Source organism: Podarcis muralis, chromosome 12 (genome assembly GCF_964188315.1).
Source record: "Podarcis muralis chromosome 12, rPodMur119.hap1.1, whole genome shotgun sequence".
Taxonomy (NCBI): domain Eukaryota; kingdom Metazoa; phylum Chordata; class Lepidosauria; order Squamata; family Lacertidae; genus Podarcis; species Podarcis muralis.
The window spans coordinates 39,711,922-39,732,711 of NC_135666.1; the positions used below are offsets into that span (position 1 = coordinate 39,711,922).

The 20,790-nt window shown below is 42.8% G+C and overlaps 1 long non-coding RNA gene across 1 annotated transcript in view; it reads right to left on the reverse strand.

Moving 5' to 3' along the window:
• Window positions 1-1,134: 1,134 nt before the first annotated feature.
• The window catches only part of LOC144329276 (uncharacterized), a 28,966-nt gene continuing 9,310 nt past the window's right edge, over window positions 1,135-20,790 (reverse strand). Inside the window, exon 3 of the long non-coding RNA XR_013394752.1 lies at window positions 1,135-4,089. This is a non-coding gene — a long non-coding RNA (uncharacterized LOC144329276). The remainder of the gene's footprint in view (window positions 4,090-20,790) is intronic.

Consider the following 20,790-nt stretch of genomic DNA (forward strand, 5'->3'; position numbering starts at 1 on the left):
TGCCCTGTAGAGCTCTGCTGTGCTTCCTGACTGTGTAACCTGTAACCCAATTTATGTTTGGGCGCGGCAGTGAATTTTGGGACAAAACTTTTAATCCTAGAAACCTAGTCAAGAAACCAGGTACTGAGTCAGCAAGTGGGAGCCAGGACACATCCGGTGACCTCTGACCCCACCACAATACAGGCATATGTCTCTTGGCAGTTTCTCCCTGAGGGAATGCGGGCCTCAGCTGAAAAACATTCCCCACCCCTGATATAGAGGTACCTGTGTAGATCAGAACTGAGTGCTGAATTATGAGGTGTATTTTCAATATTATGGCAAACCTCAGCTACCATTTTGAAGCTTTTGCAATGTGTATATGGGGTAGCAAAGGAACTGAAGGATCTGTACGAACAGCAGGCAGGTCTTGTAGAGATTTGTGTTGCTTTTGAGACAGGAAGCTCTTAATGCTTTTGAAGATAAGGCCTCCGATCTCCAAGAAGGGGGGGGGGGGGAACTTTGGCATTTTTACGAAGAATAGAAGAGTAAGTGTGGTTTGTTCTCCAACTGTATGGCACTTTTTAGTTAGGATTGTATGCAGTTTATATCAAAACACGTCAGTGCAGAAATACAAATACAGACTAATGCTAGAATTCTTTTGTTGTGCTGAACCAAAGCCAGGCAAAGTATTTATATATAAATCCACTTGTGAAATGCATAACCCTCTCAATGTGACTTGTATGTCAGAAGCTTAAAGAAAATTCAGCTGATTGACAGAAAGGACTGCTCTTACAATGTCGGCATGTATTACTGTGCTTATGCCAAAACTAAAATAAAATTTAAAAATCCTCCTTTCAGTGATGTGCTGGTTGTCATTATTTGTTGGTGTATTAGACACTCATGTCTTGAAAATACTTAAGTTGCCAGGACTGGTGGGTGCTCAAAAATATTATACAGGTAAATGGATACTGCAGCCTGTCAGGTTTACAAAAAAAGAGAGGAGGATTAAGTTTTCAATCTTTGATGGTACTACCCAAAATAGTGTGGGGTCAGGCCTGCCTTTCATTGAAGGGGTAAAAGCCCAGAGGAAATTAAAGAAGGCTTCTGCTATGGAATCAGTCAGTCATCTCCCCCCCCCCCCTAACCCACCATACATCAAGAAACTGACAGTTAGCACATTCTCCAAATAGATCAGCAGCAGATTACAAACGTCTTTAAGTCTCTGGCACACAGGTGTTATGTGCTTTTATAGAATAGCTAGGATTAGCGCAGGCAGTGGGGTTGTGAGGGAGAGAAAGAAGAACAAGGCAGAGAACTGTCCTAGTAAGCAGGCTTTGCCCAGCAATGTAATCTTCTGCGTTAGCAACAGGAACGTTCTCACTTTCCCTTCTGACTCTGTCATTATCACATTTACCACCCCTTCTACAGATTGTCTGGGTTAGAGTTACAAGGCGCTTGGCCTATTCTCTCAGATTATCAGCATTTCTCCCCCGGGGGGAGAGCCACATGTATTTATTTATTTAAGTATTTTTATGCCACCCTTCAATCATATTTCTGGGATGGTTCGGGGGTGGGGATGATAAAATGTATATATAAAAAGGAAAGCTGCCAAAAAAATATTAAGTAGCATAAATCACTCAGCAGGATTGCTTGGAGGGAATTAAAAGGTAGGAAAAATGAAAAGGGTATTTTTACCTGGCCCTGTAAGTACAATAAAGTAGGGCCCAAGCAAGAGTGTTCCATGAACTTGGTGCCATTACTGAGAAGGCCATTACTTAGCTAGCAGAAGATTAGGAAATGGAGTGGGAGAAGTGTAGATAAATGGTATAGACCTGAGACACATATTGCAATAAATAAAGTAGCGGATACAGACAACTCCCAATTTAGGTGCATCCGAATGATGCATGATCGTGCACACATGCATGGCACTGAACCCGGAAGTAGCCCCCAAACGTTATAAAGAGGTCATGAAAAGGGCTGGGGTGGATAGGGCAGAGTGGGATTATGCATACTCTGCCAATGAACATGGGAGTCCAGAATGGAAACCCCCCCCCCCCATGCAAAACGAGGATTGCTTGTACTGTATACACGGGCTCAAGCACACCATATAGATGCACTGGTCCTAAAATTATTCAGATTCCAGCAAAAGCTGATCACACAATAGTCCCTTAATCCCTTAAAGTTCCATCTCAACTCAACCCTGTTATCACTCTGTTATCTACAGAACCTTCAATAAACAAAAACTTTATTAAAACAAGTTAGTCCAGTCATATTGTAAAGACGTTATAGTAATTGTTATTTTCTTGCAGGCAAGCGACAAGAAGTGCACAACATAAAATTCAGATAAGTGTGAATTTCAAATGATAGGTGTGTTTCAGTTCGCATATTGCTTCAGAAAGTGTGGATTTGATAGATTTACCTTTAAATGCCAACAGGATAAAAATGTATTCCCCGTCTCTAGATGCCACACAACCACAGGTTCTCTGGTCATGATGCCACACGAAGCATTTCCAAGTTTTATAATTACTGGTTTCTAAGAATCCTATAAACTTTTAATTATACTTGTTGATTATTTAGCCATTAGATTTTAATGTGACACGCTATTTTCTCCTCAGTGATCACAGTAGTTCCTGGCTTGACACACTGAACACTTCCCATAGCATGAAATGTTCCAAAGTCATCTAAAGTGCAAACATTTTTCCCAAATAAAACACACAAAGGCACCTTAAGGTTGAGACCTTAACTTGGACACTGATGAGCCTTAACAACTCATATCTTCTCACTCCATCATATCCTGGCCACATATCAAGGTTGTAAAGCATGTCAATTAGTTGTATTGAACCAAACCACCTGAAATCCCCCATTTGCATTGCAAATAAGAATGAACTTGGAAAAGTTGATGGCATTACACTTATGTTTTCATGGACCAGTTTCCTTCCATCCCTATTTCACTTGTCAATAGCAGTGTGTCAGAAACAGCCATTGCCAACAACCCACGTTTCTTTATGTGATGGATATTCACCACAAATCAGCATTGCTGACCAGGCACCTTTCCCAGAAGCAGTCTACCGGCCATCTTCAGTAGAATTACTGCACCTCTCTTCCATGCTACATGCAACAAGACAGGCCGCTTCTCTTGCCTGAGAAGGCTGTGGTGATTACAATATCACCGTGGTGTTCTTGCAATTTCCACATTGCTGTGTAAAATGAAATGCTGCCGTCTGCAATAAAATGGCTTTTACAATGGCTGGTAAAAGAACATGACACTCATGGTGGCTTTCTATGAAATCACATAGCTTAGCAAAAACATGCTAGCAACATAGGAAGTTGTCTTATACCAGGTCAGATGAGCCCAATATTGTTGACTTAGGCCAAGATTTATTTTCATCCTCTGCGACGTGATCCTTCTACCTGGAGATTGCCAAGAACTGAACTTGAGCACTTTCTCTGAGCAAAGCATGTGCTCTGTTACCAGGTCCTCCTGTCTTATCTGACTGCAGTCAGAGTTGAGTCTGGTGTCATTTTACTAGTATCGAATCTGGGTGGCAGTCAGAATGATACAGTATTTGCTTCTGTGGCATCTAAATCAAAAACACGTTAATCACATGAAACAACTTCTTGCTTGCACTTATTACTGTGCCTCTCAGCAGCAATCTTTCTGGAATCTTTTATCTGCATCGCTTCAACTTCATCTGTTCTTCTGAACTGAACCAGTTTCTTCTTCACGTACACGTCAAACTCATCTTCACAAAAGCAATCTTTGCCCTTTGAAGTCAAATGGTACCTTTGAGCCTTTAGACATGATGCACAAATCTACACTATATTGCTATCCACTGATGAACGTACTGCCACAGCAACTGCTAAATTTTCTGAACACGTGGATCCCTTTCTTTAGTCAGGATACGACATGAGGCTTCCAGTGCCTTTCAGTTGGTGCTGTATCACATCATTGGTGCACAAAAAAGTTTCAAAAGCCTCCCACCTTCATTCTGTGAAGTTCTTAGATTTGCTATTTCTTTGTTGTTAATTACATGATGAGCATAGTGGCCTAGTACAATGTATAATGTTCTACATCCGTTGTAATGACTTAATTTAGATTTGTGGAGTGACCTGCAAAAACAAAAATGATAATATATTGGAATAATACATATCACTGCAGGAATAACAGCATAGGAAAAATGAAGAGGTAGCCATATTGGTCAAAACACAATAGGTTTTATTGAGATTTATAATCTAATATTATTACTTTATTCCACCTGCATACAAAAAAGTATTAGTTCCATAAATATGTCTCTGGCCTTTGCCCTCCTCCCAAGTATTTATTCTAATGGACTAAATTACTCCCATACTTGGATAGTTTCTTGGTGTGGGAGGAAACTTGCTAAGCATGTTCTGGTTAATGTTAAAGGTAGTATCAAGTCATTGCAGGATTAAAGCCTATTTATCACTGCCTACCAAAGCAATAGTATGGGTTTTTACTTTTTTAAAAGCAAACTTCTAATGTCTAACTTTTTAATTTTTGCCATAACACCAGCTGGCTTATAATTAACTGCTGGCATCATCAATATCTCGTCAAAGTTAATGAGTTTTTTAACATAATTTTAACTGCTCTGAAGAGGTTATGGAATTAAAAGGAGAAAAATTATTTATTCACAGAAAACAGAAATATTAGACATCTCAACAGAAGTGGTGAAAAACAGGAACTTTAGTGTTTAAGGTCAGAACTTCATGCTTTTTAAGCTTACCTACCTTACAATGAGAGTGCTAGATGATCTGAAATATTAAATGGAACAGGATAGATGGCACGCTTAACTCATCTTCAGAAGCATTGCTTTCATGCTAACCATTAAGTAATTTAGTTCTGCTAATAATGGTAGCAGCAGAATGTCAGGATTTAGAATGGAAAATACTAGCAGATTAAAATAACTCATTTGTTATAGCAGAGTTATAATGTCCCAGGAGAACCTTACAGAAATCAGACAATGAGACAAAACATAAGAAACATTATTTAGACATACGATACAGGCTCTGTGAACAAAATTAAAGTATTTCTCAAAGAAGCTCCTTTGCCTTTTGATGGCAACAATGCATTCATGAATAGTGTGTTCGCCTCTCTCTGTTGGTTTTTGGTGTATAATGTACATCGTTTGATCAGTAGTCAAATATGCCTAGGCTGTTTTAGGCACTTTTATGGTAAATGGTTCCATTTTGGTAGCAACTATAGGTACCAAGCATTAGGTTATTAAATGCATGCAAGAAGAAGCCTGTGCTCATAGAGGGACTTTTTGTGTGTATATCATACTGTCTGCCATTTCACATAGGTCTGAGACAGATATCTATATCCCATGAGTGGTCAAAATGGTACCCTCCAGATAATGTTGTGGTACAATTCCCACCAGCCCAAAGGCAGAATGGCTGGTTGTCAGGGACGAAGGCACCGGATTGACTATCCTTGGCATAACCCATTACAGAGAAGATAGCGTTGGTGAGCTATTTCTGTGTATTAGCAATCTGGCAGAAATCTGAGCCACTGTACATGTGGTATACAGTATACATGTGGTATACAGTACATGTGGTATACAGTACAGTACACTGAGCCACTGTACATGTGGTATACATGTGGTGGGAAGATTATTGTGAATTCCAGTTCTAACCTGCAAAACAAGAGGTACCAGTAGTGTTGTTGGGTTTTTTGCTGGTCCCCCCTGGCAAATAGGGCAACTGGCCAGCAAACATTCGCAGAGTGCTATCTGAGCATCCTTCTGCGACCTCCTCTGCCCAGCAACAGTTGCGGGTAAGGGTCAAAAAAGGGTTAAAGTGAACGAGGGCCATGAACCACACTGGACTCAATCAGACTAAATGAGTTGGACTTAGTTTCCACTGAAATCAATTATTAATATTCATTCATACAGCATTCATATAATATTTATTCCAGCAGAGGCAGCAGGGGGAGAGATGAGAAGCAGAGCCACTCCATTGGCTCTGCTGAGATTTTGGCTCTGCCTCACCTTGAACTCTTTCCATCCCAGCTGGTCATTAGAACTAGTACTCTTTAATTTTAAGAACTGGAGTCTGAGCTTAGCTGTTTTCCTCTTTCCTCCTTATCCCTTTTTCCTTTTCTGTCATGTCCTTTGTATTGTAATCCTGCATTCAGGTTCTGCCGTGTTGTGTATTAATCTTGGAGCCTTTTCAGCTAAAGCTTGAGTTGAGATATAGTAATAAACAATAATACCTTGCTAAAGCCCTTTGCAATTTTGCTTCTCACATGTGAGATCATAATTATATTATTGCTGTACAGATGAGAATTCAAGGCTAAGTGTCTAGTGCAAACCTAGATAGACCTTGTTGTTGAGCTAGCTAAATAAATAAATAAATAAAACCTGCCTTCTCCACCTTTCCATTGAAGCTGTTTACAGTAAACTCTGATTGTAATCTGGCTTTGAAAACACTTTCTGTTTGTTGGTGAGGGGGGAAGAAAGCAAGACAACTAACTATGGTGTAAGCAAAATCTTCTGTGTACATTAGGATATCTGGGCTGTATATTTCATTTTGTTCTCTGCCAAAATTCATGGTGAGAAAGCCACGCAAAATGAATTCATGGAATCCTTCCTTACTAGAGAGCAATTTTCTAATTTTTCCTTTGTGTAGCAGCTGCTTTTACCAAGCTGTCATTACTGTTGCTAGGTATTTTTGGTTCCAATTGGTTATTTCGTACATACAAACAATTGATATAAATGTGACCTCAGAGAAATCACTTTCTTTTCTAATTGGCGACAGTCACGGGCCAGCTCACTATTAAATCTAGACCACTGGATATAGTTACTTGGTGTAAGTGATTATACAGATATCTAGTATTTTGACACGAAAGCCTACTGCTGCTGTCACAATATTTAACAAGAAACTGTACTCTTTGAGGTTTCACTGCCAGAATTTCCTCATGATGTTTTATATCATTCTGATGTACTGTCCTCTTTATAATTTGACAAGAGTTAGAATGCTTGGTTATTTGGCTGTTCTTCCTTATGTATTAATATTGTAATATGCAGGTGCCAATGTGCTCGAAGTTAGAGCTTTTTCTTGTAGATGAAGTTACTGAGAACAGAGGGAAATTCACAGATGTAGATTGTCTTAAATCCATACAAGTTACCAGATGTGAACAGATAATTCTGATAATCTACTCTCCGGAAAGTTAGAAGTACAAAGCTCCCCCCCCCCCTTTATTTCCTTTGGGTAAAGAAAATCTACACTTAGTCAATCTGGCACTGATCTAATGAATTATGGGTAATATTCTTACACTTTTTAGCAAATTATTGTTGTATCATACAGCCAACAATGTGTCTTAATGTCAATCATGTCAAATTTTGCCATCTCATATTTGTGTGTTTTTACACACATACACACAGTGTTACACATACTACTTTTAAATGGACCATATTTGCTACTAATTCTGCAATCAACAGACTGTGAGGACTTTTTATAAACTAATTTGTTGCCCTTCATACAACAGCAGAAGTCTTTTAAAATGGTAGAAGAGTAACATATTTATTAAGCAAAATGCTATGTTGCCCTTCAGCCAACAGTCGCACAGAGTGACTAAGGACTCACCTAGACTGGTGAAGGAAAAGCGATTTTATATGCATTGTATATGCGATGTGACATTGTGCCAACAGATGGCACTGTGGAGTCCCGTTTTTCTGTAACCTGCTTTCCCTGTTTAAATTTACAACGTGTTTAACGGAAACGCTTCTTTGATGTGTCTAGATCCAGCCTAAATTATGTCAGGCTCTAATAACAACAAAATGCACTGATTAAGGAGGCCAAAGTCTAGGAGAAACCGTGGCATGATAAATAAGGGAATCCTTAAAGCTGACTTCAGGAGCTCATCTACGTGTACAATACATGCGAGGCAGTGGAGATAAGCCTTCTTGCCCACCTTTGATGTAATGTGCTGTGATCACCCCAGCCCCAACATCCATGCATTGAGCAAGAATGTTTGCCAACAAACAGGCTATGTGCAGATGAAGAAAGTGGGACTGTGCATGGTCCACCATACCTGATCTGGACCCAGGCCTGCCTTAATCATAGGTGCCAGGGGTGTGGGGCACCGAGCTCTCAGGGGCACCAGGCCGAGAGTCCGGGGCCCGAGAGCTGGAGTCCGGGGAAGAGCCCGCCTGTTGGTTGGAGCGCTGCGATGGCCTCTTCTGTTGTGGGCGGCTCTGCGCTGCGAGTTCGGGGGTGAGCGAGCCAGTGAGGCGCTGAGGTGGCCAGCTGGCTCCACCCTCCTGCGTGCCTGGGATTGGCGTAGGGCCATGGAGAGGCCCGTCCAGCGCATGCTGCTTATACCACGAGGCGCCCAGCTTTGCTCAGTCGCCGACACCTCGGCCTGGTTTGTTGTACTGGGCTCCTTATGTTTCCTGTTTTCCTTTCCTGAGCAGAGATAAGTGTGGTGTCAGCTCCCTAAAAAAAGGTAGAAAACTCTGGGGAACCTTTCCTTTAAAAAGGTCAACTTTGGGGTTTCCCCCCTAAAAAATGTCCAACAACTCTGGGCAACCTGGGCTGGTGGGGGGGGGGCAGGCGGATCTTTGCACCCTGGCGACGCATATTCTTAAGATGGCCCTGTCTGGACCAACCCAGGGAACACTTGACTTGACCTGGCCATGGCCCCAAATCAAGTCCGGGGTGGGGCTAATGTGTAATAAGGATTTTTAAAGCAAATTAAACATTCAGCTGGGATGGGGAAGAAGGAGGCACTGCATTTCCTTCTCTTCTGACTGCACTGCAAGCAGGAGGGTTCAATCTTGTTGGTAAGCAGAGGATTACCGTGTTGGGATCTGGTGACTCTACGGGGAACATCCTAGTGAGGCACTCCTGCAGCCAGCAGGATATTTCCGTTGCATGTGCTCACCCATAACTCTGTTTGGTCCCAATTCTGCCTTGATCACCCACTTTTAAATATATATATTTGAAGACCTATTATTTGCTCAAAACATGCTTTAACATGTATTTTTAACTGTTTTAGCTGAGCATTGCATTCTGAAAGTACAAATGCTGATGGATAACATAGCCGCTATTGGCACATTAGCCAGTAAGGTTTGGATCAGGTCATTTCGCATGGGAATTTGTGGAGATTGAAATTTCTCAAGCATCCCTGCACCTGAATAGAGTTTGATGGAATAAAGAGACTCTTGCAGCCTGAGCCTGTGCATGTTCCCCCAGAAAGAAATCCTCTATATTCAATGGAGTTTACTCTGAAGCAAGTGTGGGTTTCCGTATTCGTGGTTTAAATAGAATGATTTTTTGTTTTGTTTTTTAATGGTAATTTCCAGAACAGTAAATCAGGTCGAAATTATACCTGTCAGTCACTGAGCTGTACGTTCTAATCACAGATTAGAGACATGGGAGGTGGGGGGAAAGGAGTTTATGTAATGAGTAGGGGTCATGCTTATACATCTGAAAACAGAATTTGAAAAACTTCGTTTTTAATGTATTGGATGTTTGTTTGGGATAACTGCATTACCATTTGTATGCTTTATAAAATTAGAAAAGTCTGCTGATGCATTGCAAAAGTGCGAGCTATTTTTAAATGATGCAAATATTAATCAAGGGGCAACCTGCATCCATCTGGGAATCATTGACTAACTAGAAATCTTTACACTAACCTCAGTCATTGGTGCAAAAATAATGACAATATATAGAGCTAAGCTGGGGTGGGGGGAGAGAATAATGATTGCCTATTCCTATTTAATGCCTTGTGCAGTACTTTCCCCCACTCACTGGCTATTAGGATTAGCAGCAACATTGACACTTTTAAAGGTAGGCATGGAAAATAAATAAAGGAGTACAAACCAACAGCCCAGCAGCTGCGACTGAAAAGCAAAAAATTCAGCAAATACAGTGATGAGAAAAGCTTGACCTGCTCAAATTTTTCTTCTTCTTCTGCAAAGTGCTGGCAGTTTGGAGGTGCCCATAGTAGGACATCTTAACTCGGTTGACACACAGAAATTTTGCAGCTGAAGTTTGACACCCCCACCCCCCACATCACTTCAGTTGCAAGAAAAGAGAGGCCAAGTTCACCCAACCCATATTTGAAGGAGCAGCTGCAGGTGGATACCCTCTCCTAGAGGAGAAGGCAAGGTTTTCTCTGCTTGGGAATGGGATAGAAGACAATGGAGAAAGGGACAGAGTGTGCTGTCCTGTTTGCAGAAATGCTTACCTATGCAACATCCTCACTGGAATTCGCATAACACCCCTCTTTATTTGAATTTTTTGGTGGAAGGGTTACATTTACCCTTGACCAGTGTTCCAGGGTGGGGGCACATGTGATCAGAAGTGGGTGTGGCCATCAGACAGTCCTGCACATACGCTCTCACACCTAAGACATATATACCCCAGCACTGTGTCTATTTCATTTATTTCCCATTTCTGCCCAGATTGACGGGTTCTTTGGCAAGTAGCAACATTTGTTCAATGTTGGGGTGGTGGTGGTCAGACCTGGTGCTTGGGCTGGAGGTCAGCCACCCCTGTATTATGTCATTCTACCTAAATATATCTCCCCATTTATTTATTTAAGTATTTATGAACTGCACTTCCATAAAAACACAGCAAGGCAGTGTACATCATATAAAATTTCTTACATACATAAATCTTCTCATTGGACATAATAATCCACTCAGAAAAAGAGTAGAATGTCTGTTAAACAATCTCTTTGCCAGGAAAACCACAAGATGCTTAGATAATACAGCTGCATTGCTCTCTCTCTCTCTCTCTCTCTCTCTCTCTCTCTCTCTCTCTCTCTCTCTTTTTGCTGTGAGGGGAAAAAAACTCTTCCTAATTTTACCAGGCATGGGATCTGTAGCAACACAGTGTGGTGTAGGTAAACCAAAAGGATATATTGTTCACCACTAATGTGTGTTGTGTTATTAGGTATTCCACAAAAGGGGGGGGGGGAATACAAAACCCCATTCTTTGAAAAGTATCTTAACAAGTTACTGTTTCACAAAGGTGTAAATTTAGACAGATGGTTTCCCAAAAGTGTACCGGTGGAAAAGATGTATAGACTTAAATGACAAAGATGTGCTTTGTCATCACACTCTTCAAGTGTGTTTTTATACCAAAATGCCCGATACAAGCTATATAGCCCAGGTGATATCCAACTAAGTGATATTCAGAGTAGACCCATTGAAATTGACTTACATTTCTTAAACAACACATGTGTTCCACATGCAAATATGATACCAGTTTGTTAGGAGTGTAGTTATCCCAGGCCACAGCTGGCAGTGTCACTGTGTGTAAAAGAGGGGCTAAAGGCAGGAGGAAAACTGTAGACCTCACCTGGAGGGTGTAGACACTTCCCAAGAGCCTCTTGGATTGGTTGAGTAGGGTAGGGAAACAGGGACAAGAATCCACTTTGGGTTGCATCTTCTCCATCCACCATGCAGTGCAGGGGATAGTGGCTCAGGCAGTGTAGCAGTGAAGAGATGGGAACAGTTCTGTAAATGCCCCCTGGCTTCAGACTAGAGTGAAATTTGCCTGGGTATCACAATCAGAGGTTGGCAATTAGCTTGTTGCAGATCACTGTGGAAACAGTTTATATACCACCTTGGGGCTTTCCGTCGAGTAAGCAGTGTATACATTTTGTTAAATAACCCAACTCTATGCCTCTCCTTGCCTTTCCCTAGTTTGTGAGCCAGGGATCATATTCTCTGGATCTCCATTGTGTGAATCCAGAGCCTGCATGAGACAATTCCCTTTGGATCTGTTGGCAGGACCCTAAATCAGATTTCCATGGTCAGCAGGACTCCTTGAGGTGATAACGTCAACAGAGGGAAGCTGAAACAGCACGTCTGTTGCAACTGGCTGTGTCTTCACATCCGGCTACTTACCACAACATTGCTCACCTGGTGGGAGGCAGCAGAGGAGGTGGGACCTGTGGGGCAGGCACAGGCTCTGAAGTGACTGCACCTGCTACATCTGGAAAGGCTCCCTTTGAAGGCAGCTTGCTGTTGTTGTTTTTAATTTGAAACTGTTTCAGCTGCCAGAACTTGCCCCTGCTGAGTTTCACATCAGGATCCGCTGACTTTGATGAGGGTATGCTGGTCAATTTCCAGCCACTCTCCTGATAGCAATGAATTCTGCTAACAGATACAGGGGTTAGCAGAGGAGGAGCTAGATATTGAATGTGGATGACATTTCGAGTTATTCTCTTTGACCAATGTGAAGTTGGAGTCAAGAGTCGATTTGGGCATGAAGTACTTTGTGACATCCTTGCATTCATCCCTTTTATATTTCTCAGCAGCTTCTGCTGTCTAATTTAATGGATTGGGGGATTATCTCTATTGCCAACAGGGGCAAAAGATTAGCTGAAAATAAGTGACAAGATGATGATACAATATTTGGTGTGTTCTCAAAGTCCCAGCACTTGAAATGCTGAGATCCCCTGCCTTCATTAAAACAAAAAAGTCTCTAAAACTCCTTTTGGGGGGGAAAATTAAATAACTCCATAAAAGTTCAGAACTTTTAAGTTGCCAACTTATTGGGGGGGGCTCTTGTGCCTTTAACAACTGCATAAAAGGCAGAAATCAGCAGGAGTTTCAGAAGTGGAAAATGATTGGTCTTGCTGATTCTGGCTTGTGATGCAATTGTTTAAGACAGAAGAGAACTGCCAGATGACAGCTGACCATCTGCAGGCAGTCTGGTCACTGATCTCCAAGGCTATGGTGTGGAAGTCTTTTCTGTTAATGTCTAGTCATTCTGGCTAGAGATTGTAAATTTCACTGTATTGCACCCCAGCAACTGCAAAAGGACAATTCATTTTCAGTAAAAAAAAAAAAAAAGTGAATAGTGAATCTTAAGTATCAATATATTCACATCAAGTGCCTTACATTAAGAAGGTGTCTAGTATTGTCCAGCTTGCTGAGTAGCATTCTCCTATATATTCAAAGTTATGAGTTTTAGACCCTACTGCTTCAGATATATACAGGGGCTCAAAACAGCACTGGCTCCTGGTTTGAGGGGACTGTCGGCATGATGCTCCCCCCTGGGACTCCTGTTTTATTATTGACATGTTCACTGCCGTGGGCTGCAATATGGACACTCGCATCTATTAGAAAAGAAACTACCACCTTCAGTACTTGCAATTTTAATGGGTCTGATTTGGTCTTTGGGGTTGAAATGCGAAAGAAGTTATCGTACATTACTTTTGAGGTGAGAGATCTCCCACTTCCCATTATCCCAACACGAGCCGTCCCACTGCAGCTAATAATAAGACTGTTTGTTCAAGCAATGCAAGTAGGATACCTCCTTGTTCTGTATTATTAATAATATTGGCAAAATCTGTGTTGGCCTGCGTTGAAATTATTCTGGCATATTAATATTGCACTTTGTATGTGTCAAAGGGGGAAAACTCCCATTTCCTCCAGGTCAATTAGTCTGCTGTTGTAATGGGCTGGTAATGGCGTCTCCACAGAGTTTTGTTGAAATTACTTTCTCTTCTCTCATCACCTCACAATTTAATGGTACAGGAGTAGGGTCCTCATAGACATGCCTTGCAGTTACCATACATCATTGTGAAAGGGGTGTTCTGCTATATAAACTTTCTCTCCTTCTGACCTTTTAAAACATCCTATATGAAGTCATCACTTAAGCAAATAGAAAGGTATTGTCAAGTTGGTGCAATGGGGGAGGGACGAATTGCAGGGGGAGACTTGGAAGGGAACTTATAGTATAGGTTTTGTGGTTCTTGTAAAACCATTAAAGTTATGAGGAAATCTCAGAGCCATTTCTCACATTTGAAAGATATGAATGCAGAGGCAAATACCTTGCTGGTTCTGAAGAGATCTGAAATCGCATTCTGGAGTGAATGCTAATATAGGCATCTATCATGCAAATGGAGAATTGCAGATCTACTTCAAGAGTGTTGGTCTGCTCTCTTGACAGCCTGTCTCTTCAAAAGTGAGGTCAGTATTAGAATTGGCGTTACACATTTTCAAACATGAATAATGACCAAACATGCACCCATGTGCCTTAAAAGCAATGGCATGTACAATTTAAAATAAGAAGAGCCTGCTGGATCAGGCCAGTGGCTTGTGGAGTCCAGCATGCCTTTCTCACAGTGGGAAACCAGATTCCTGCAGGAAACACGCAAACAGGACCTGAGCGCTCTCCCCTCCTGTGGTTTCCAGCAGCTAGTATTCAGAAGCATACTTGACAGTGGAGGTAAATTATAGCCATCATGATTAGCAGTCATTGATAGCCTTTTCTTACTTGAACCATGGAGCATTGCAAGTGAGAAGGTGCAGCAGTGCTACTCTTATGCAATCACAATTCTAACAGCACAGCACGAGCGTTTGACAAGCCAATCCTAAATGTTTTAAACCAGTATAGTATAACAGCATTTGATCAGCGGAAATGTGCCATTTTCATGTGCCTATAAGTCATCAGAGTAGCGGTGTGGCACAAAGCTGAATGGAGAAACGATACGACAGAGGAAAGTTTGGGCATTAGGCTGCAGTCCTAAACATGCTGATTCAGAAGTAAATTCTATCTAATTCAATGGCGTTTACTCCCAGGTTAATGGGGTTAGGACTGCAGCCTTAATCCTGCAGCAGTTACCATTGCAGAGCTGGTCCAAGGTTACTCAGTGAGCTTCACAGCTTCATGAGGGATAAAACCCAGTTCTAGTCTTAGGCTGCAAACACACCCTGCATTTGTAGCCTATGACGTACCCAGAGAATCTTGGCCACTATAGTTTGCTAAGGGTGCTGTGAATTGTAGCTGTGCGAGGGGTAAACTACACTTCCCAGGATTATTTGAGGGAAGCAATGTGCTTTAAATGTAGAGTGTGTACACAGCCTGATACACTAGCTAATCTACGAGATACTCACTGCCACTATAGTGGCTAAGACACTGAGATGTAAACCTGGGGTTTCCTGATTTAAGTCTTGCATATATAATGAACACCGTCAGTAGTCTTAGGCAAGCTACTACCTCTCAGTTGCTGCATACAACATGCAAACAATCATACTGATACACTTTACATTACCTACTGAGCAGGATTGACCCACCCCTGAGGCAAGGGGAGGTAACTGCCTCGGGTGGCAGGATTCACAAAGGTAGCAGATCCCGATGTGGATTTTTATTCCTTCCTTGTTCCCCGTCAGGGAAGGGGGTGCCATCTTGTGGTTTGCCAACATGTCTTGGGCTGGGCCTACTGCCAGATTGTCCAGCAGAAGCTGCCCAGCTGCTGTTCCCTCCACCCCCTTCTCCCAACCCAGCCCCAATGATTTAACTATGGACCAGCAGAGTTAGATGCAGCAGCAAAGCAAAGGTGATGTAAGCCCTCCCTATGGCCAGATCACCCCACAACGCCCCATTGTGGGTCCTTCCCCAGAGTGCAAGGCATGGGAGCAACTGGAAGTGAGTACTGCAGAACTCTATCAATCTAAGGAAGCCCAGGACTCATTCTGGGTGCTTCCTCAATACTTGCAGTGTAATATTTGGGTAGCTGTGTGTACAAAAAATTGCAGAATCCAGCCTGCCAAAGGACAGCCACAGACCTTCCAAGAGTCCCTAGTTTCCAAGGAAAGTCCCAGATTTACAGAAGCAGTCTCGGTTTCTGATTTGATCCCAGAATGTCCCACTTTTCCTTAGGACATCCCTATTTTCATCTGAGAAATGTTGGAGGGTATGGCGTTATTCAACCCCTGAGCCATCTGAAGGCAGCCCTGTATAGGGAAGATTTTTAAAAAAATGTTTAGTGTTTATATATTGGAAGCTGCCCAGAGTGGCTGGGGCATGCTAGTCAGATGGGCAGGGTATAAATAGTAAAATAATAATAGTTGTTGTTGTTATTGAATAGGACGTCCCTATTTTCACCAGAAAATGTTGGAGCCATGTCATCAAAGTGGGAACATGCACACTTTGATGATTCCTCATCATTAAACATAATACACTATAGATAAGGATGTGAACCAAGGCTGTTTACGCACCATATATTTAAAAGCACATCCTCCCCAAGAGTCTTGGGAACTTGGAGTTTACTCCTCACAGAACTACAGTTCCCATCACCTTTAATGAGCAACAGTTCTCAGGATTTTTGAAGTGCCAGGGAGCAGGAGAGTGAAGTGTGCCTAGGACTTGCCAATCAGAAGGTCGGCAGTTCGAATCGCCGTGGTGGGGTGAGCTCCCGTTGCTCGGTCCCTGTTCCTGCCAACCTAGCAGTTCGAAAGCACGTCAAAGTGCAAGTAGATAAATAGGTACCGCTCCGGCGGGAAGGTAAACGGCGTTTCCATGCGCTGCTCTGGTTTGCCAGAAGTGGCTTAGTCATGCTGGCCACATGACCCGGAAGCTGTACGCCGACTCTCTCGGCCAATAAAGCGAGATAAGCACTGCAACCCCAAAGTTGGCCACGACTGGACCTAATGGTCAGGGGCCCCTTTACCTTTATAGGAGCTGTTTCACAGATGCACTTCTACAGGATTGGGATAACCAACTGGTACCCTTACAAGTGCTTGTTCCAGGCAGCTTTCAGGAGTGTAGTATTTATAACAAGGTCTGAGAAGCTGGGTTGTCCCTCCCCCAGTGTTGTTTGGCTCAGCACAGCAAGCATTGCCAATGGTTAGAGAAGATGGGAGGTGTAGTCCACAGGCTCCCCACGCCTGGTTTTAGCAATCTGTGGTGTAAAGAGATGATTTAAAACCAGTGGCAAGGAAGCAGGAGACTCTGCCACTCAACAAAATGACTGCTTGCTTGAGTTGGGCCCTGAACCCATCTGCATATTCTTCTTCCCCCCACCTCCCTCTGGAGGGAAGTGTTGGATCTGAATACACAGACACACACTTACGCATTCTCACACACAACACACTAACTTGTCCCCAATTAATCTCGTACCTTTGCGTGCATTTTAATTGTAAGCCACTTTGGGGGAAACTAATTTTGGCTGAAAGGTTTGGCACAACTATAATTAACAAATAGAAAAGCAGAGAGGGGGGAGCATTGTTGGAGTGGGACCTCTGGTTCCCAGTCCTTTGAACCCTGAGCTAAACACCAGGCATGATGCTGGATAATGAGACTTAACTAGCATGTAGGGTTCTTGGGAAAGAGGCAATTAGTAGGTTAATGGCCTATCAGTAACAAACAGAGGGAGCGGCTCACAGAAACGAGGGCAGGGGACAATATTTCCACAGGTAATTTAGTCGCATAGCCCCGAAGCAGACAATACATACTTTTGGCAGTTTGATAGTCACAGTTTCCTTTTGGCATTCCTAGAGGAAACAGAACTGTAAGCTATGACTCCCCACCTGCCTGGCATAAAAGCTACCACAATTTCCATTGGTTTCATATCTCTAGGTCACAAATGCTCCCTGTGTGATATAGAAAATAAAATAAAATAAAAATGTGACGGGGGAGAGAGAGAAAGAAAATACCTGTTTTCTCAGAACAAAACAAACCACTGGCTCTTGTTACCTGCTACAAAGAGGCGGCAGAAATAACTTTAAAAAAAAAAATCTGGGTTGTGCTGGCACTCGAATATAAGATACAGATTGATTGATCTCTTTAATCTAATATTTGTTCATGGGGTGGCTGTTTTCTTTATTGTGGTGGCACCTGCTAGTGCCGTTACAGTGAAAGGCTTACTGTATTTCCATTATGAGCGCCAGTTTGGGGCTTTAATATCTCAGCAGGTTTGCACTGCTTTGGGCTAAAGGCCAGCTTAGATGTTGTCAATCCACAAGCACTTAAAAAAAGAGAGAGAAGGGGGGAAACCCACACATTTTATTGCTTCTTTAAAACCAAAACGTTGAACTAGTGAGGGAATGGGAAGCAACTGAGAGAAGATGGATTTCAATAAAGTAACTGATAAAAGCATCACTTGCATATTCTTCTCAAAGTGAATATGTATCACCTTGCACATTGTCATGGGGGCTGAGCAAAGGATGACAAATCATGCAATATCTATAATCTGTATATATGAAATCTGTTTCCCAGCATTGCATCTCACTCTTCCAACATTCTGTCACACACAAGTGTGACCAAGAGAAGGAAACCCAATATGATCCTAGCTTCGTTTTTAAAAGCTGGGGACGTCACACCAAGGTAAGGTGCAAGTTTTAGTAGAGGTGTCTATGTGTACACCTTTCATTTACAATTTGGTGCTCTTGTACAACAAACCTGCTCCCATTTCCCCAAAATGGAATTTTTGCAATAAATCTTTGCATGCTCTGCACAGAAACACACAATGAGAGGCAGCAACTTAGTGTCTGGGTAGAGGGTAAGTAGTCACTTTCAGTTCACCTGTTTATTGAGTTTCACCCTGATTTGTTTGTGGGGAGATTAAACAACGTCAGCTACTCACTGAGCATTTATTCCAGTTTTCTGTGGGAAGATTAGACAGCATTTTGTCAAGCATAAGTTATCCTGCACATTTCAATGCCATTTCCCCATAGCTTTTCCTATTGTATCACAATGGTCCACAAGCTTATGCTTCGGCACACATCTCACTATAATAATGGTGAATGTTTTGCTGGCATTGCACGAGAACACAAGCAGGAGTTTGCTTGGTAGACAATGCTTTAACCCATTCCAGTAGTTCCAAATGGCTGTGAAGCTAGGAAGTCTAAACATTTGACCATTCTTGTTCTCAAGAATCCAACAGTTCATGTCAGGTGAAAACCAAAAAGTGAAGGCATCTTCTTTTATTTCAAGCTCAATATTAAGTATGTTTACTCAGAAATAGGTCTTACTGAGGGCAACTGGTTCCTATAGCCAGGTGAAGGGACACCTATGGCCTCCAGAGTTTGGACTCCAATTCCCATCAGCCCCAGCCAGCACAGGAAATGGTCAGTAGTGATCTGGCAGTAACAAGAGGGCCAAAGGTTGCAAACTTCAGGTGTACAGTATAGGTCTGTAGCCTTAGGAAGAAGAGAGGAGAAGCGGCTGGTTGGAGTGGAGGCAGGCAGGCGGACAGGCAGTGATTGAGCAGCCAGGCGAGCTGCTTGTGCACCACCAGCAGCTTCTGGTGTGTCTTTAGAGCCCTCTTGCCCTCCCACCCTCTTTCCCTCCCTGTGGGCTCAGTGCATTGCACAGTGTGCAAGGGAGAGCAGCTCAACCTTGCCTCTCAGTCAGCCCAGGGACGGTGTGTGCACGGGTGTCTCGTCACTGGTCACAAGGAGAACAAGGCGCTTCCCCAGCCCCAAAGGGCCAGCCCTGGGGCGGATTGCCTCCCTTCGGCTCTGGAGCTCAACCACGCGGCCTTGATGAGAGAGCCTGTCATGGGGACGGCTGGTTGTGCCCCTTCAGAATTTTGCGCCCAGGGCAATCACCGCTGTGCCCACCACACCATGCCACTGTTTCCAAACCATACCCTATTTCCTCCCCATTTCATCATCTGCTCACAAGGCTCTCTAGCCACCATGACATCTCTTGGGTGTCCTTCTGTGGTGCTTTGTCACAAGGGCTTCAGTTCAGTAAACAGCAGAAACACACCCCTGTCGGTGCTGCCCGCCATATTGAAAGAGGGGAGGTCATTCCACAAAATAAGCACCACCATGGAGTATGCTAGCTTCTGTATTACTGTATGGTGGGATTCCACAGGTCAAAGCAGAGCCAACCAGACGCCCCCCCCCCCCCCCAAGTATTGTAGTGATCTAGCAGGCCTACATGGAGAAAGACATTCTTTCAGGTAACCTTATATAAGTCAGTGTCTTGGTCCAGTTTGTCTGGTATTGTCCACACTGTCTGGCTGTGGTTCTTCAGGGTCTCAAAGAGGGGACTTGCTCCAGCCTTTCCTGGGAACTCTGGGGATTGAACCTAGGACCTTCTCCATTCAAAGCATGGGCTCTACCACTGAGCTACAGCTCACCTGATGTAGATATTAGCTGACATACCCAGATTCCTCCTCTCAAAAAACAACAAAAAAAAAAACCCCAGTCTAAAACAGAGAAATGTTTATAGATTTCTCCTTTCCTTGGAGCTTTCCTTGTTCCATCACAGGAATCTTCAAGGGCTTTTTTCTTCTTTTTTTTAGAATGCAATTCCATACTGTAGTAAACCTAAATGACAAAAATCATCAAGCATATGTTGCCTAAGCCATATAAATATGCATGTATGTTAAAAACGTGGCAGCAGGCAGGTGCACAGGAAATCTTCATAAAGTTAACATCTACTGCAGTGGTAATAAACTGACGTTATCCATTCAAATACTGGTTGGGTTTTTGCGAACATTTTGCCACCACTGTGTGTTTTAGGCAGCTCTACTAATACTCAATAGCATCAAGCTGGCATTTCTCTCTCTCTCTCTCTCCCTCTCTCTCTCTCCCTCTCTCTCCCTCTCTCTTTCCCTGTAACAAAGGGATAGAGGGAGTTTATTAAAGTATAAATGCCATTTTCATCTTGCAGCATTAACTGTGTTGTGGGTATCCCAAAGGTACTGAGCCAGTCAAAGCAAACAGCTGTGCCACCTACTTGCAACAGTTGTACACCCACCACAATGCACCAGTGGGAGGAGCAGGTTAAAGAAAGCCATAAAGCTGATAGTGTACCTCACTTAGCAGTTTTCTTTCTAGCTCGAGGGAAATTTCATCCCTTTCGAGAATAGGCAACGTATGTAGAGCTCATAGCACTGAGTATTCTTTTGCAACTCCTCTCCTATAAACCACCTACCGCATTTTTATGTTCCACAATCACATGCACCAAAATAATGTTTAGCAAATTAACATCAAGCTAAATAAAAGGCATATCAACCAACTTAGCAGGCAGCGTTATGTTCTTCTGCATGGAGGGCATGGTGTTATTGCTAAGCTAAGTTTCTTGCTG